Source organism: Aristolochia californica, unplaced genomic scaffold (genome assembly GCF_029961685.1).
Source record: "Aristolochia californica isolate CCGP_79_NKW_82.1479 unplaced genomic scaffold, dmAriCali1.0.hap1 SCAF_10, whole genome shotgun sequence".
NCBI classification, from domain to species: Eukaryota; Viridiplantae; Streptophyta; class Magnoliopsida; order Piperales; family Aristolochiaceae; genus Aristolochia; species Aristolochia californica.
In genome coordinates, this window is record NW_027181771.1 from 24,785,763 (window position 1) to 24,805,803 (window position 20,041).

The 20,041-nt window shown below is 37.9% G+C and overlaps 1 pseudogene; it reads right to left on the reverse strand.

Annotated features, from left to right (window-relative positions):
* Window positions 1-14,952: 14,952 nt before the first annotated feature.
* LOC137943249 (uncharacterized) lies at window positions 14,953-15,850 on the reverse strand (annotated as a pseudogene).
* Between the last annotated feature and the right edge of the window lie 4,191 nt (window positions 15,851-20,041).

Below are 20,041 nucleotides of genomic sequence, written 5' to 3' on the forward strand. Positions count from 1 at the left end.
TGTTTGGGTTTTAGTGCTTTTAGGGGTTTTAAGGTTAGGGTTTAGGGTTTAGGTTTTGGTTCTAGAATTAGGGTTTAGGGTGTTGAGTCCAGTTCAAACAATGTTGAGTCGCCTACAAAGGCGTCCATTAGCCAACGAAACCCGACCCCCTTCACTGACAAGGTACAGTTTGTAGTGACTGTGAAATCATATGGTGCTCTACCAGGGATGTTTGGTGGATTTGGACTTGATATGTGTGCTTTTGCAGTGTTTAGTGTATCTACAATGGAAATAGTTTGGTTAATTTTGAAATGTCATAGAATATTGTTGAAAATTATTGAAGTGCTATAGAATGATTTTACCATGTGGAGAGGAGATTCAGGTGTTATAAATATCCACCACTTGATATTTTAGTTTTTTTGGTTTGATGAGGACCATCTCGGATTTAGATTATAAATGGCTGTAAGAAGACCACAAATTGCTCGATATTATGACATTTGGATCTTCGAAGAAGACAACAAAATGTTCAATCTCTTGGTGGAACAGGTCAATATAGGGAACAAGTTGCCCAACAGGGTTTGGAAGCATGAGGTAGATATGGACCGTCGCCTGAATGTCCCAACTACAATACCCCAGAACTTAGCTTTCCTTGCAATCAATATTGCTTTTTTCTGAGCTTCTTTCATCCCATTGAGATCATATTCTTCCAAGAAGAAAACTTTGAGATATAGATCATAACGAAATGCCCTAATATGGTGATTTGCTATCATAAATACCTCTAGATGGAATCTACCATCTGCAACAAATACAACAACATCAACTGCAACACTATTAGGAATTGTAGGAGATGCACTTCCCTTGAAGACAAAGGTTTAGATTGTGGAACAATGATATCAATACCAGAGTCAGCTAAAGCAGATTTAACAGCTCTCACAACTGCTGAGAATTGGATGGTCCCTGCCACTGCAATCTTTTTGTCACAAAATATGCTTTAATTGTATTAATGATATGGTCTACACCAATTTTTATTTCAACGAAAACATATAAAGCAATGATTTTGGTGTAATCTATTGGGACTAAACAGCTATGCCCGTAATGGATCAAAAGATCCAGAAAAATCATCCACACAGCAGCATGCCCCATATGTGATGTCAACAAGAATAAAGCACTCATCAACAGAAGCAAAGGTTTCAAAAATGTCGGAAAGAACAAGTGAGTACATGAGGAGACCTTTGCGGAATTGAAGGGCGAACCTTTTGGGGTTTTATTTCTCACCCAAATGCCTAACCGACCTACTTTTTTTCACGCCAAAAATCTTTTAAAAATGGATTCTATATGCATGTATAATGTCCCTCGCCCCCTCGTTGTCAAAGAGATCACAAAAAAAGCAACAAATTATGATTTTTTTTGTAGTGACTACTTTGCTTCAAAGTGAGATAGTAGTATATTGCCTACATCTACAAAAATCGCCTAATCCCAATGTTTATTGATTTTCAACAAGCCTATTCAAAAACTACTTGGCAATCTCTCTTAGTTCTGCCCATTGTCACTATCCATATCAGCTCTTTGTTGGTCATCTTCTTCTATGACATAGCACTGACATATATGACTCTTTCATTAGCAAAGTCATAACATTTTTTCTTGGTTGGTCATATATGACTCTTTCATATCTGCTTTTCATCTCATGTTATATTTATTTTTTATAAGATTGACTTATTAGACTCAAGATGATAAAGTACTGACACGTTTCTGGTTATTCTATTTGTTGTTCTTCATGAAATCCTCTGGTAATGTCATGAGTTACATTAGCACAAATGAGGAGAACCAAGCTTTTAGTTCATGTTATGAAGTTATAATTGGATATCTTAGTTTTATACTATATTTTATTTGCTATTTGTTTTATTTGAGTCATTAAAAATATTAGGCATAGGAATTGATTCTTAAAATATTAAGAGAGAAAACAATTAATTGATTGTATAATGAGTACATTGTTTCTCTATTTATAATAGAGAAAACTCACAAAATCAAAATAAAATTAAACCTATCCACTTAAAACTTGAATAGAACTCCTAATACGAAACAAAGTAAATCACTATTACAGAAAAATGATAGAATCAAAATATTTCTTATGTAAGATTTCTTATTTAATGTAATAACTAATCAATTATTTAATCGAATAGGTAGTAATTACTTAATTATCTAATTTAGTGAACACATTCTTATTATAAAATTAACTAATTAATTTGTTTTGTAGGATTAATGGAGTCTGTAAGAACCACAATGACATACTATTTAATGATTGCTAATACTAGTTAATTAGAATAATATATTTACTAATTAAATAATTATTGATTAGGTAAGAAAATAATTAAAAACCCATGATTTATGGTAGTAAATTGGCCAATTGAGCTATTTAATGTAATAAATAATCAATTATTTAATTGAATAGGAAGTAATTACATTATTATTTAATTAATGGAACACATTCCAATGGAGTTGGTATGAAGAACTAGAATAATTTACTATTTGGCTGCAACTAATACTAGTTGATTAATTTATATTTAATACATTTACTGATTGAATAATTACTGATTTGGTAAGAAAATAATCAATTACATGATGATTTGTGGTAATTAACTAGCCAATTGATATAATTAATTATATCACTAATCAACTACTTAATCAAAGATGTAGGACTTACTTAATTAACTAATTAATATAACCTTTTCTATTTATATAATTAAATAATTATTTCATTATTAATTGATTCAAATAATTTTTTTAGTTTTATTAGTTATTTTTTATTTTAATGACTAATTATTTTCCTATCATTATTATTTTTTTCTATGTGCATTTTTTATTATTATTTCATTATTTACTTTTTTTATAATCCTTATTTTCCCTTTTGTATTTTAATTTTTTTTTTTCCTGTAATCTTTTCTTCTTTAGTTTTTTTATATTTGCCTATGTCAACAGAGCTTGTTCAAATGGCGCCACATCAGCATGTCCATTAAGGAAAGAGGAAAGAGCAAAGAGAATGGGGAAAGTAGGAATTTTAGGTTTTAAAGGATGGGCTGGCATGGTGCTATATGGACAAGCTTTACTACGTGGAAAGTTGACAGATCGTATGAGGATTCCAAAGGTTGAAATCAGATAATTTGGGAAAAAGTTTAAAAAGTCATTATTCAGGTAAATAAAAATTTTAAATCCAATATTCGAGTACAATTCCTTAAATATAATAAAAATAATAATAATTTTCGACAAAATCCTTCTTACTACATGAGTTGCTAATTGGGTGTAATTAGATTGGACAACAACAACCTTCATGTAGGGCATATTGAGTGAGAATTTCTTAAAACCACTAAAATTTCAAATTTTGATCAATTCATTTTCTATAATTTTTGTGAGAAAATTTTACTTTTGTGCAATGGTACCCACCTATAAAGTAATATTTAATTAATCTATCTAATAATTACATAAAAAATTTAAAGCTACAACAATTCAAACAAATATTTAATGAATTTCTTCTTTTGAATGTTGTAGATTAAAATATAATTTTAGTTATTGAGAATTATGGTTCAATTGCATAATTCTAAACTTTTTTCAATCGATCCTTTTACTTTTTCTACATAGCACAACAAGGTGCATCTATAGATGACAAAAATTCAAAATACTGGAGCTAGTCCTACATCATGACTTAAAAACTATCAACTGTGAAATCTCCAGTCAGTGAAATATCAAGGAAAGTAGATATCCATGTTTAGAAAGTATTACGTAAATGAAAACTCTAGGGAAACAAGGATTCCTAATCAGACTAGAAAAGGTAGCCTCTTCGATTTATATATAACTGAGATAGAACTTGCTCTCTTTTGCCTTGTAGCATTGCCGGATCATACCATCTTCCTTTAGTCCACGTTTTCCATCTTTGTTGTCAGATCTTGCTCTATTCTTGCATCTTGGGGATCGACCTACTATTATATTGTTTTAATGGAGGTCAGCTTGCCCGAAGACTGTTAGGAAAAAATCGTCGATGACAACAAGACAAGTAACAAGTAATCATGCACGACACAATATTTTATGTGGTTCTGCAAATTGCCTACAGCCATGGGAGATGTAGAAGATTTTATAGAAAAATTGAAGAATCACAATACAGTCTGTTTCTCACACAAGAAATACAACCCGCGAGAGTCTTCTCTCTATTTCGTCTCAACAACTTTCGGCGACACCAAAACTTCTCCCCGCTTCATCTTCCTAGTGCACACACAGGCACTGATATGAAATCCCGAGGGAGTTCTGTAAACCTCATTGTTTCAATAAGTCCTAGACTTTGTTATTCCGACAGTAGTGTCAAACAGCAGCACCAGTAATGGTGACGGCAACGGCAACGACAACGAACAGTAACTCCAACAACAGCGATGACAACATCGTCGTTCTTCTTGAGTATCTCTTTCAGCCGAGAGACTCTATTTCGTACTCTGTTTCTGTTTCAGAAATAGAGTCGAAGTTCCGCCGTACAGCACCGGCAACGGCTACGGCAGCGACGTCGTACTGTACCTTCGGCAACGGCGTCGAGCCTCTGAGCACTCTTTCTCCTAACCACGACATCGCCTGAAGGTCTCTCAAAAAATCCCTACTATTTTTTCGAGAGATCCTCTATCGCTATCTGTTTTTCACCCTGACCCTGTTCAGAAACCTAAGGGTTTTTATTTCACAAATAGAGTCACAGTTTCCTCCTGAGAGACTCTCTACGCGCAACGTCTCTGTTTCGGCAACATAGACGAAGTCTTCATGCCGAGGGACTTTGTTCGCACACCGTCTCTGTTTCGGCAACAGAATCGTGTGCAGTGGACCAAGCTCCACAGTCCTCAACAATTCTCCCACTTGGAGACTGGTACACCAATTGCATCGCCCTCTTCCTCAAACACTAGATCCTCCATCTCTGCAGCTCACTACCCTTGTCTTCATACTAGAAGACCAACTAAAGTTGCGCACAATTTCAGTTTCTCAAGAGTAACACCCTTTGTCAACATATTAATAGGGTTCTTCCCTTGTGGAAGTTTTATCAACTCCCATGTCTGATTCCCTAATAGGGTATCCATCTCATCCTTCATGGCTAGCTTCCACTTGCTAAAACAGTCATCTTGAGAGGTTTCTTCATAACTTTGTGGTTCTCTACCATCTGTCAACAAAATATAAATCAAAGTAGGTGAGAAACATTGTGGAGGATGAATAGTCCTTACTGACATGCGAACTGCAGTTGTAGAAGTGGACGTCTCTAGATCTGACTGCGGAATAATAGGAGGTGGTGCACTGGACCCACTCTCCCTGTCACTCGTATCTCTGCACTGCACTGTGGCCTCTGGTAGGTCATCCAGTCTAATAAAGTCGCACTCCATAGGAGCTGCTTCAGCAACTGTACTGGACTTGTCCTTGTACACAATCTTCTTATAATCTTTCGGCTTTGATACCAATTGTTAAGGAAAAATCGTCGATGACAACAAGACAAGCAACAAGTAATCATGCACGATACAATATTTTACGTGGTTCAAAAAATTGCCTACGTCCACTGGAGCTATAAAGAATTTTATTGATCAGTTGAAGAATCACAATACAGTCTGTTTCTCACACCAGAAATACAACCCAAGAGAGTCTTCTCTCTATTTCGTCTCAACGAGTTTCGATGAGATCGAAACTTCTCCATGCTTCATCTTGCTGGTGGACACACAGGTACCGATACGAGATCCTGAAGGAGTGCCGTAAACCTCTCTGTTCCGGTAAGTCCCAGAATTTGTTCTTCCCACAAAAGCGTCGAATAGTAGCATGTGTAACGACGACGACAATGGCAACGAACAGAAACTCTGGCAACAGCGAAGACAACGTCGTCGTTCTTCTCGAGTCTCTCTTTCTGCCGAGAGACTCTATTTTGCACTCTATTTCTGTTTCAGAAACAGAGTCGAAGTCCCACCCTACAGCATCGGCAACGGCGACGGTAGTGGCGTCGTACAACAGCACCGACTGCGATGATGGCAACGTTGTCGATCCAACAGAGTGTCGGTTAAATCTTGCCTTTTCTATACTTTTTTGCCATTTTTTGGCTTCCACCCCCACTCGTAAGTCGCCACGCAATTCAAGAAAGAGCACACATGGTTTGCCAACAGTGAGGTGACCTGCCATTCCCAGTCGACCGCCCAAAGTGCCTAACAAACCTACCTTTTGCCCGCCAAAAATCTTTTCAAAATGTATTCTATGTGCCCTCGCCCCCTCTTTGTCTAAGCAAACGAGAGATCACAAAAAAATGCAACAAATTATGATTATTCTAAATAGTGAACAAACAATAAAATGCAAGACTCTCTACACGCAACGTCCCTGTTTCGGCAATAGAGACAAAGTCTTCCTAACAAGGGACTCTATTCGCAAACCGTCTCTGTTTCAGCAACAGAGTCGTGTGCAGAGGACTAGGCTCCACAGTCCTCAACAAAGACACCTCACTTGAAATTCTTTCACATCTGCCCAAGAAATGAGAACTCAAGTGTGAGGCTATTTTAAAGAAACGACAAAATATGATCAAAAAAGTTAGTTTCTTTCACTGCCAAATCAATTGACTTCGATTTTGTCTATCTCAAATACAACGACTATGGCTTCATACGTGAATGTATGTTTTGTCGCTTTGACGACAAAGGGGCACTCACGCTCCATGAGTCCCTCGTCTTCCCTTCACATCACAACATCAAGAATATGGATTCATGCAATGGGGTCATCTTCTAGTGCAAGAAAATCCATACTAATCTCAAACTCAGTTACTATCTCTATAATCCCATTACCAAGCATCTCATGACTCTTCCACCACTCCCTCCTTTCAGAATGGCCCATGACCCCTTTGATAGTTTTTTCCCTTTTTTAGGTTTAACCTTATAAAATTTAGGATATCATGAACGGAACTTAAGATCAACAAGAAAGAAGAAGAAGAAGAAGAAGAAGAGAGAAGGAGAAGAGAAGAAGAAGAACGAGGAAAGAGAGAGTTTGGGTTAAGGGAGAAGAGGGTTGCGTCAAAAACAAAAATGAGGGCTGGACGAATTGTGGAAAGAGATGAGAGTGCTTCAATGCCCTACCTCTTAGCCAATGTTTTTATTTGTAGTTTTACAATGCCCTTAGGGCTACAACTTGATAAAACAAAAGACATAAAAGGAACACATATTTACACTTCTATGCCATCTTTATGGAAAGTACCATATTTTACACATATGCCACTCCTTTGACGTGTGGGCTTCTTGTCTTGAGCTCGTGGGCTTGAGCCCATCTTCCAACACTCTTCCTCAAGCTGAAGGAGAAAAGACATCATAAATACCCAGATTGCCACATATAAATGATAGGATTTTAGATGTAATGGGTTTAGTGAGAATATTAGCTACTTGCTCTTGAGATGACACATGTTTGAGAGAGATTATTCTTGCTTGAAACTTCTCCCGTATAAAATGACAATCCACCTTAATATGTTTAGTTATTTCATGAAAAACTGGATTTGAAGTGATATGAATGGCTGCTTGATTATCACAATGCAGATTCAAGGACCCTTTTTTATAAAAATCTAGCTCGGTAAGAAGAATCCTAACCCATAAAAGTTCACTAACAGTATGGGTCATAGCTTTGTATTCTACTTCGGCGCTAGATCTTGCAACCACATTTTGCTTCTTACTTTTTCATGTAACCAAGTTTCCCCCAACCAGAGTACAATATCCTAATGTTGATTTTCTATCATCAGGAGATCCAGCCCAATCTGCATCTGAGAAGCCTTCTATGTTGAAGTGCCCATGTTTTTTATACAACAATCCTCTTCCTGGTGCTCCTTTTAGATAACACAATATTCTCTCTAAAGCCTGCCAATGGGTAATTTGTGGTTTGTGCATGAATTGACTCACCACACTTACAACATATGATATGTCTAGCCTAGTTACCGTGAGATAAATCAGTTTTCCCTTGAGTCTTTGATATTTGCCAATATCAATATCTTCTTCATTTGTGGCACATAATTTTACATTTGTATCCATAGGTGTGTCAACTGGTCTACAACCCTTCATTCCTGTTTCTTCAAGGAGATCCAAGACATATTTCCTTTGAGACAATATTATCCCATGTTTGGATTGAAGAACTTCTATACCCAAAAAATATTTAAGCTTACCAAGTTCTTTAGTTTTGAATTCCTGACATATCATCTGCTTCAACTCTTGTATGCTCAAAGCATCGTCATCAGTTAAGATAATATCATCCATGTATACGGCCAATAATATTTTTCCTTTGACCGTATCTTTATAATATACAGAATGATCAACTGAGCACCGATGAAAACCAAACCGAAGGAGTGTTTGACTAAATTTATCAAACCAAGCCCGAGGGGACTGCTTAAGCCCATATAAAGACTTTTTTAATCGGCATACTGACTCCTCCTCAACCACATAACCAGGTGGTTGAACCATATAAATTTCCTCATTGATAGCACAATTTAAAAAAACATTTTAACATGCAACTGATAGACGGGCCATGAGGAGTTAGCAGCAATAGATAAGATGATGCGTACCGAATTCAATTTTGCAACAGGAGAGAAGGTCTCCTCATAATCTATCCCACAGTATTGTGTATAGCCCTTAGCAACCAGTTGAGCTTTAAGACAAGCAACCGATTCATCCGGATTATGTTTCACCAAAAAAACCCATCAACAACCAACCAGTCTTTTACCTTTTGGGAGTGATGTAAAGTACCAGGTTTGGTTTTCATATAAGGTGTGCATTTCTTCATCCATAGCTGCCTTCCATCCTAGATGTCCCAGGGCCTCCTGATACGATTGTGGAACGGAAATAGAAGAAAGGGACGCAAGAAACTGAAAACACTCGGAAGACAAGCGATGGTGAGACATAAAATTTGAGATAGGATGCGAAGTAGTACAGGAGCGATGTTCTTTTCTTAAAGAAATAGGCCGAGTATCGAATTCAGGCCCATACATAGGAGGAGAAGGACTTACCTCGGGTGGATCCGACAACTCCATAGGTGAAGGTACGGTAGGTGCATCAGGGGATGGATCCACTTCAAGATTGAACGGCATAAGCAGACAAAGAGTAGTAGAAGGACAAGTCCATCCTGGAGGAGCATCATGGGAGGAGTAGAAGGGGGTGTCCTCAAAGAAAGTCACATCCCTAGAGATAAACATCCTCCTAAGGGTAGGATTGTAACAAACATAACCTTTCTGGGTGCGAAAGTACCCCAAAAAAATGCACCTCATAGACCGAGGATCCAGTTTATTTTTATGTGGGGATGCAACATGAACAAAACACGTACATCCAAACACTTTCAAAGGAAGAGAAAAAGGATCTTCACTGTTAAATAACACAGAGTAAGAAGTTTTATGATGAAAGACTGATGAAGGTAACCTATTAATGAGAAAGCATATTGTAAGTATAGCATGAGGCCAATAGAAATAGGGTACCTTCATGGAGTAGAGGAGGCCCCTAGAAACTTCAAGAAGATAACGATTCTTCCTTTTAGCAACACCATTTTTTTGAGGAGTATAGGCACATGATGTTTGATGAATAAGCCCATTACTCTCACAAAATGATTTGAAGTCGTGAGACATGTATTCCTTAGCATTATCAGATCTAAGGCTTTGAAATTTCTTCCCAAATTGTGTTAAGACCATAGCATGAAAATTTTTAAACAAAGGAAGAATTTCGGAACACTCTTTAAATAGATATAACCAAGTCACTCGAGTAAAATCATCAACAAAAATGACAAAATATTTAACTTGGGTAATATTTGAGACACATAAAGGGCCCCATACATTAGAATGTATTAGCTCAAACGGAGCAGTACTTGTAGTTGTAAGACAAGGAGAATATATACTCCTGACATGTTTACTTAATTGACAAACCTCACAACTGAAATTAGAAAGTCCTTTTGAAGATGGAACCAAAGAACGAAGTGAAGGGGTAGATGGATGACCAAGTCGATTGTGCCAAAGTTGGGCCTCAGATGTAGTGGACGATAATGCAACTAATGGTGGAAGAGTGAAGTAGTACAACCCCCCCCCCCCCCCCCTTTCATGGCCGCCACCAGTCACCCGCTTCGTAGTCAGATCCTGAAAGACACAAGAAGATGGTGAGAAAAGGTGATAGAGCAATTTAATTGTTTGGTCAATTGACTAACCGGGAGAAAATTTAAAGGAAATTGAGGAAAAAACAAAAAATCTTGAAGGGGAATAGATGAAGTAAGAGAGGAGGAACCTTTGCCAAGGACCTTGGTTTGGGTACCATCAGCAATAGTAACGAATTTATGAGGATAACAAAGAGATAAGGACTGCAACAAGTGTTTGTTACCTAATAGATGTTCGGAGGCCCCGGAGTCGATGATCCAAGAGGAAGAGGAAGAAGAGGAAGAAAGCATACTTGAGGCAATAGTAGTGGCAGCAGTAGATGATTCCATGAAGGACTTCATTTTCTGAAATGTAGCATAGTCCTCAGCCATAAGAGTCACATTTTCGGATGATGATTCAGCCTTATCTTTATTTTTCTCAACGTTAACCGAGACTGGGTTAGTTGTGGCCCAATTTGGCTTGCCATGAAGTTTCCAGCATGAAGCCACTAGGTGGTTTTGACAGCCACAATAAGTGCAAAGTTGAGGCTCAGTACAGAAAGAATTCTGACCCGTTCTACCACCTCTATTTTCAGCCCCTCTCATAGTTCAACCCCCTCTCATATTTCTGCCCCGTCCTCGGGATGAGGAAGATGTTCCCCGATTGCCAGAGAGCATCGCCGATAGAGCATCAATAGGAGAAGGAGGGGATGGATCCGGTATCTGATGTAATGTAGCACTAATATTATCGAAGGATGGAAGAGCAGAAGAACTTAGAAGCTGAGTTTTGGCCAGCTCATGGGGGACTTCAACGTAAAAAAAAAATTCAATTGTTGAAGTTAAAAAAAAGGGAACTACAAAGGGTAAATGACGCTGGAATTTCATCAAACATATAATGGGCATCCAACAACATAACACAAACCCATTAGCAACCTTAAGTAGGAGAAGATACAACAATATGTGCTGGAATTCTACCTCAAATAATATGGATCCAAATTACATAAAGGTAATTGAATTTCACCTATCAATCTTAATAAGATGCAAACAGCAAATGATCTTGATCATTCTTGTAATTGATTTACAAGGACTCAAAATTATAACATCAATTTATTTATAGAAATAAATCTTTACAACATATAAAGATTTATCTTGACTTGATGTGACTCAAATTCAAGAAGTAAAGAAAAACAGTAAAAAGGAGTATGTAAATAAGAAAAGGAAACAAAAAAAAAACGTAAATAAGAAGAGCATGAACTTATCTCTTCATGACTGAACTCCTTTTACAACTTCTTGAACAAATTTCATAATAACTCCATGAAGAGAGATCCTAAACTCCTTGTTCTGATACCATGTAGAATTTAGGATCTCATGAAAGGAACTTTAGATCAACAAGAAAGAAGAAGAAGAAGAAGAGAGAAGGAGAAGAGAACAAGATTAATGACGAAGGAGAGAGTTCGGATTAAGGGAGAAGAGGGTTGCGTCAAAAACAAAAATGAGGGCTAGACAGATTTGTGGAAAGAGAAGAGAGTGCTTCAATGCTCTCCCTCTTAGCCAATGCCTTTATTTATAGTTTTACAATGCCCTTAGGGCTACAACTTGATAAAACAAAATACATAAAAGGAACACATATATACACTTCTATGCCATATTTATGGAAAGTACCATATTTTACATATATGCCACTCCTTTGACGTGTGGGCTTCTTGTCTTGAGCTCGTGGGCTTGAGCCCATCTTCCAACAAACCCATTACTAGGTAGTTTCCCATAGATGTAAGGATAGTGGGCCTGAGTTTGGATTATACGTTAAATGGGATTTGGTCTAGAAATAAGCCTGAGTTTTCTCCATCAACAGGTTACTCTCCAAAATTCCTGGAATTTTGTCCACCATGACTAAAGGTATGCATCTTGGGTTTCAAATTTCTTTTTATGAATATTATATTGCCTTAGAATTTCTGATTTACATTTGGAATCTCTCGTCTTGATTACAATTCCATTATTTTTTTTGTAAAATGTTGTCTATATTTTTATTATGCCGTAAATAAAAATAAAAATTATGTGTCATTTTTTAGTAGAGGAGGATGTTGACTTACGATGAGGCCTTATGAGCCCCGCGTTTCTTCGATTGCCAGTGGTGGCACGTGCGACTGTCAATACGTTGTGTGCCTAGAGGATCTCAATCACGCTGGTGCTCCCCAACAAGACAGCATCCAAGAGAGGTAGTGATGCTTCCGAATAGCGTCCCCGACTAGACAGGATGACTGCACTGGTGTGCCAGAGTAGGTTGCTAAGAGTACAGGAGGTGACATCATGTTAGTGGGAACAGATGCGCCCGTGGGAAGAAAAGGATTACAACCAGCCATCAGCCGTCGTTCGGGTCTGCAGAGGGGATCATCAACGATGGGAGTCGAACGAGGGGGCTCGTTGTGTGCTCTGGCTTCGAACCATCGATGTTTTGTGCGCATTTTCTTCCTGACTCCCGGTTGGTCTTGTTCCTCACTTCCAGTTACATGGAGACCATCGGTGCGCATAACTGATTCTTGTTCGAGAGACGTTGCTTCGGTGGGTGGCAATGAACACTAGACAATGCGTCAAAGTGCAGCCGAGAGGAGCAGTCACAGAGCACCGAGAGAGAGAGAGATGTTGTAATGGAAGCCTGTGTACACCGATGTGCTGCGCTCGTCGGACCCACACCGGCGACAATGGCACTTGAGGAAGGAGACGGCGTGCGGGGATGTGAGTAGAGTCCCAGACGGACGAGACGCCTGGTTGTTAGCAGCCGAGAGCGGCACGAGGGAACAGAGTAGAGACCGGTGTTGTGTGCACCGGTGTTCCGTGCTCTCATTGGTAGGGGCAGCAAAACGTATTTGTATATATAGTTTGTTTTCTTTTTTAACGGTTCGAAATGTTCGGGTAGAAGTGAAGAGGGAAAAAACTACGATTTTGTTTTTTTTTCCATTATTAATGTAGTGCGGTGAAGTTTTGACACGGTCGGAGAATGTTTTATTTCTTTAATCCAATGACATAGCGCTCCTTTTTAATTTTTTATATCTTGATTTTTTCTTAAGATTTGAATTTTTTATTTTATTTTATGGAAAGAATGTGGAAAAGACCGACAAAACACGAGGGAAGTAGGAAGCCAGGAAAGGGATTGGTAGGATGGAGAGGGTAACACAAACGACTGCGATCAATAAAATTTGGCGTTTAGATAAATGTGGTAGAAAGAAAAAATTTAGAGTAAGATAGGAAAGCTAAAACACTTTTGCAATTTCAGTTAATGTAATAAGAATCAGTTTCTATTCTCTTTCTCCAATGAACTAACCCATCAACTCAGTTTCAATTTTAGTTAATGATGCTAATGCTGACAGATTTCAGATCACCTTTGTGCTCACTCTAGGAAAACAATACACAAAGTAATTGACTTCAGTTCTAATAAGTGGGGTTAGTCAACTCACGCAGGAGATGAGCTTCAGCCGCATTACTTGGTTCATCTCCTGACATCGTTAGTGGAGCACCAGCGCATGATTCATGTTGATGAATTAGAAGAACCCAAAAATCATCTCTACTGTTTTATTTTAGGAATCCGAATTCTGTAGTATATTGAGAATCATCTAGATGAAGCGGGCGGATACCTCAAACCCTCGTCAAATTTTTTCTTTTCAATCTCTCTTCTACACTATTCCCTCTCTCGGTCTAATTCTTCTCTCGTCTCTTCTTCCTCCGAAATTTTTTTCCTCCTTTCGTTCTCTGTCACCCTCTCCCTTCTCCCTCTCGTTGTGAATGTCTTCTCGGCCTCCCACTCCCTTGTTCCTATAACTATTCTCTCTTCGCCCAAAATACCTCCTGATTTCGTTTGATTTCCCCCATTTCAATTTCGATTTTCTTTGATTTTTGACATTTTGGCGTCAATTTCTTTAATTCTACTTCGATTTGACTTCGATTTCACCCTTCGACTACGATTTTCCCCAAATTTAAGAAGGTATGCCTAAACCCTGACTTTTTTTATTATTTTAGTGTTATATTTGATTTAATTTTAATTTTTGTGCATAATGTGTATTAATTGTTTCTTAATTGTGGGATTTAGGGTTGGGGTTTATGATTCAATTTTGTCTTCATATGGTTTAATTTCGGGATTAGGGTTAGGGCTTAGTGTATTTAGGGTTTGGTGCTTGGTATTTTAGGGTTTAGGTTTAGGGTTTTTGTATTTTAGGGTTTAGATTTTATTTTTTATTTTTTTAGGGTTCTCAATTTTTCAGTTTTTCGGTTTTAGGGCTTTTAGGGGTTTTAAGGTTAGGGTTTAGGGTTTAGGTTCTGGTTCAAGAATTAGGGTTTAGGGTTAATAGGGTTTAGGGCTTGGGGTGTTGAGTCCAGTTTAAACAATGCTGAGTCACCTACACAGGCATCCATTCGCCGACGAAACCCGACTCCCATCACTAACGAAGTACAGTTTGTAGTGACTGCAAAATCATATGGGGCTCTACCGGGGATGTTCGGTGAATTTGGACTTGATATGTTTGTTTTTACTGTGTTTAGTGTATCTACAATGGAAATAGTTTGGTTAATTTTGAAATGTTTTAGAATATTGTTAAAATTTTTTGAAGTGCTATAGAATGACTTTACCATGTGGAGAGGCGATTCAGGTGTTATAAATATCCACCACATAGTATTTTATTTTTTGTGGTTTGATGAGGACCATCTCAGATTTAGATTATAAATGGTTGTAAGAAGACCACAAATTGCTAGATATTATGACATGTGGATCTTCAAAAAAGACAACAAAATGCTTGATCTCTTGGTTGAGCAGGTCAATATAGGGAACAAGTTGCCCAACAGGGTTTGGAAGCATGAGGTATATATGGACTATCGCCCGAGCGTCCCATGCACAATACCCCAGGAGTTAACTTTCCTTGCATTCAATATTTTTTTTTTCTGAGCTTGTTTCATCCCATTGAGATCATATTCCTCCAAGAAGAAAACTTTGAGATATGGATCATATCGAAATACCCTAATATAGGGGTTTGCTATCATAAATGCCTCTAGATGGAATCTACCATCTGCAACAAATACAACAACATCAACTACAACACTAATAAGAATTGTAGGAGATGTACTTCCCCTTAGCTTATTTCATCCCATTGAGATCATATTCTTCCAATAAGAAAACTTTGAGATATGGATCATATCGAAATGCCCTAATTGTAGGTTTAGACTGTGGAACAATGATATCAATACCAGAGTCAACGAAAGCAGATTTAACTGCTCTCACAACTGCTGAGAATTAGATGGTCCCTGCCACTGCAATCTTTTTGTCACAAAAAAACACTTTAATTGTGTTAATGATATGGTCTACATCTATTTTTATTTCACAGAAAACATATAAATCAGGGATTTTGGTGTAATCTATTGGGACTACACAGCTATGCCCGTAATGGATCAAAAGATCCAGAAAAATCATCCACACAGCAGCATGCCTCATATGTGACATCACCCAGAAGCAAAGGTTTCAAAAATGTCGGAAAGATCAAGTGAGTACATGAGGAGACCTTCGGGGAATCGAAGGGCGACACTTTTGGCGCCGGAAGATCCAATTCGCCATATTGATTTATGAATTTCGAAGTTATAATTTGAGGGGAGCAGGGAAACTACAATGTTGAGGGAAGGATTGTTAAGAATTGAATGAGGGACTTGATTTCTGAAGAAACAAACGCTTAGGAGGGGGTCTCGGGTTTTTGGAGGAAAGGGCAGTGTCGGGTTCCATCTGATTAGCAAGCTACGTGAAAGAAGATTTCCAAGAAAGTCACAACAGAAATCACCTTTTCTAGAGAAAACAATGAGAAGCAAATCGGAACAAACAAAATACTCGAAGAGTAAAAAATACATTATGAACCAATATGCTTTACTTACAGAACTTAGAATTCTTCTATAAAACCTTTACTTCACAAAATTTTTGTAAAACCTGTCCTATGTGTGCGAAATTTGGGGATAAACCCTGCTCTCCCATTGAACCCGAACCCATTCATGTTACTGTTCGATAAAATTTGAATCCAAGATCTGTGCTGGAGGAGCTCTGAGTCTTACCCCAAAACAATTGATCGGAAGGAAGACCAAGCCCCGTCTGAGACTGCTGAAACGGATTCATGTAAGAAATTGGAAGATATACGTTGTTGCTTCCCTGAGATTCCATCTCACAGACGAGCCACAGATTATGCGAGTGATCAACTGTGGTTTGCGTCTCAATTTTTCTGTCTAATGCTCCTTCGCACACCAGTCCCATTCCCTTGGGAAATTCCAATCTCTGTTTCGCTTCTTCCCATTTGCCAGAAATTTTGTAAGACAAATTCCGCAGAGATTCTTTCGACGAGTTGGCGCTTAAAGTGGTTGGATGCTTACGTATTTCTTCATTGCTTCGATTACTGTACTTTGTGAGGATACGAAGAACTTCAGGCTTATTTGGAGGCCAGGAATGAGGAGAGAATTTTTTCTTGCTTTCGGGAGGAGAACACAAGAAGAAGACGTCAATGCCGCAGAGCAGAGACAATCGATGGCGCTTCTTCTTCAAACTCGGTTCTTGAAAACCTTGCAGCGAGCCCTTTCGTCGCCAATGAACTTCATCTCGAGTTTAGATATCACCGTGGCAACTATGCGAAATCGAGAAGAAATTTTGGGAAACTGTGATAGGAGCGTTGAAGTAGGAGAGTGAGTGCCAGTTGTTTTCCAGTTTCCGGATTCCACTCCCACTCACAAGTCGCCACGGAAGTCGCCACGGAAGAGTACACGCCGTATTCCTGGTCGACCACCCAAATGCCTAACCGACCAACCTTTTTCACCCCAAAAATATGGATTCTCTATGCACGTATAATGTCCCTTACCCCCTCGTTGTCAAATCAAACCAGAGATCACAAAAAGTACAACAAATTATGATTTTTTTTTGTAGTGACTACTTTGCTTCAAAGTGAGATAGTAGTATATTGCCTACATCTTCAAGAATCGCCTAATCCCCATGTTTATTGATTTTCAACAATCCTATTCATAAACTACTTGGCAATCTCTCTTGGTTATACCCATTGTCACTCTCCATCTATTTGATGATCAACTTCTTCTATGACAAAGCACTGACATATATGACTTTTTCATTAGCAAAGTTATAACATTTTCTCTTGGTTGGTCATACATGACTCTTTCATATCTGCTCATCATCTCATGTTTTTTTTCTTTTTTATAAGATTAACTTATTAGACTCAAGTTTATAAAGTACTGACACATTTTTTGTTATTCAATTTGTTGTTCTTTAAGAAATCCTCTGGTAATGTCATGAGTTACATTAGCACAAATGAGGAGAACCATGCTTTTAGTTCATGTTATGAAGTTATAATTGGATATCTTATTTTTCTACTATGTTTTATTTTCTATTTGTTTTATTTGAGTCATTAAAAATATTAGGCATAGGAATTGATTCTTAAAATATTAAGAGAGAAAACAATTAATTGATTGTATAATGAGTACATTGTTTCTCTATTTATAATAGAGAAAACTCACAAAATCAAAATAAAACTAAAATGGGGAAAGGAGGAAATTTAGGTTTTATAGGATGGGCTGGCATGGTGCTATATGGACAAGCTTTACTAACGTGGGAAGTTGACGGATTGTATGAGGATTTCAAAGGTTGAAATCAAATGATTTGGGAAATAAGTTTAAAAAGTCATTATTTAGGTAAATTAAAATTTTAAATCCAATATTCGGGTATAATTCCTTGAAATATAATAATAATTTTCGCTAAAATACTTCTTATTACATGAGTTGGTAATTGGGTGTAATTAGATTGGACAACAACAACCTCCATGTAGGGCATATTGAGTGAGAAATTCTTAAAACCACTAAAAATTCAAATTTTGATTAATTCAGTTTCTATAATTTTTGTGAGAAAATTTTACTTTTGTGCAATGGTACCCCACCTATAAAGTAATATTTAATTAATCTATCTAATAATTACATAAAAAATTTAAAGCTACAACAATTCAAAGTATTATTTAATGAACTTCTTCTTTTAACTGTTGAAGATTAAAATATAATTTTAGTTATTGAGATTTATGTTTCAATTGCATAATTCTAAACTCTTTTCAATCGATCCTTTTACTTTTTCTCTATAGCACAACAAGGTGCATCTATAGATGACAAAATTCAATATACAGGTGCTAGTACTACATCATGACTTAAAAACTATCAACTGTGAAATCGCCAGTCAGCGAAATATCAAGGAAGGAAAGTAGAGCTCCATGTTTAGCAAGTATTACGTAAAAGGAAACTCTAGGGAAACAAGGATTCCAAATCAGACTAGAATATGTGGCCTCTTCGATTTATATATAACTGAGTTAGGAATTGCTCTCTTCTGCCTTGTAGCATTGCCGGATCATACCATCTTCCTTTTGTCCACGTTTTCCATCTTTGTTGTCGGATCTTGCTCTATTCTTGCATCTTGGGGATCGACCTACTATTCTAATATTGTTTTAATGGACGTTAGCGAGCCCGAAGACTGTTAGGGAAAAATCATCGATGACAACAAGACAAGTAACAAGTAATCATGCACGACACAATATTTTACATGATTCTGTAAATTGCCTACGTCCACAGGAGATGTAGAAGATTTTATAGATAAATTAAAGAATCACAATACAGTATGTTTCTCACACTAGAAATACAACCCAAGAGAGTCTTCTCTCTATTTCGTCTCAACGGGTTTCAGCGAGATCGAAACTTCTCCCTGCTTCGTCTTCCTGGTGTACACACAAGCACCGATACGAAATCCCAAGGGAGTTCCGTAAACCTCTTTGTTCCGATAAGTCCAAGACTCTGTTCTTTCGACAGCAGTGTCGAATAGTAGCACCGGTAACAGTGACGACAATAGCAACTAACAGTCATTCCGACAATGGCGACGACAATGTCATCGTTCTTCTTGAGTCTCTCTTTATGTCGAGAGACTCTGTTTATGTTTTAGAAATAGAGTCGAAGTCCCGCCCGTACAACGCCGGAAATTGCGATGGCAGCAGCGTCGTACTGCCGCTCCGGCAGTGGTGATGGAAGTGGCATTGAGCCTCTGAGCACTCTTTCTCCTGACCATGGCGTTGCCTGAAGGTCTCTCAAAAAACCCCTCTCTATTTTTTCGAGAGCTCCTCTATCGCTCTCTGTTTTTCGCCCTGACCCTGTTTGGAAACCCTGAGGGTTTTTATTTCGCCAACAGAGTCGCAGTTTTCTCTCGAGAGACTCTCAATGCGCAACGTCTCTGTTTTGGCAACATAGACAAAGTCTTCTTGTTGAGGGACTCTGTTCGCACAACATCTCTGTTTCGGCAACAAAGTCATGTGCAGTGGACTAGGCTCCACAGTCCTCAACAATTCTCCCACTTGGAGACTGGTATACCAACTGCATCGCCCTCTTCCTCAAACATGATATCCTCCACCTCTGTAACTCACTGCCCTTCTCATCATACTAGAAGGCCAACTGAAGTGGTGCACAACTTCAGTTTCTCCAGAGTAACACCCTTTGTCAACATATCAATACGGTTCTTCCCTTATGGAAGTTTTGTCAACTCCCATGTCTGATCCCCTAACAGGGAATCCATCTCATCCTTCATGCCCAGCTCCCACTTGCTAGAATATTCATCTTTCAAGATTTCTTTGTAACTCTGTAGTTCTCCACCATATGTCAACAAAATATAATTGAAAGTAGGTGAGAAATGCTATGGAGGACGAATTGTCCTTACTTATCTATGAACTGCAGCTGCAGGAATGGAAGGCTCTGGATCTGACTATGGAATAATAGGAGTTAATAATTTGGTTTGGATGCTTGTTATAAGCTATATATGCATGGAAACAATAATAGTATGCTCAATTTGTTTACCATGGAATTCTTTCCACTTGCATAAAATTAATATAAATGTAGAACCCTTTATAAT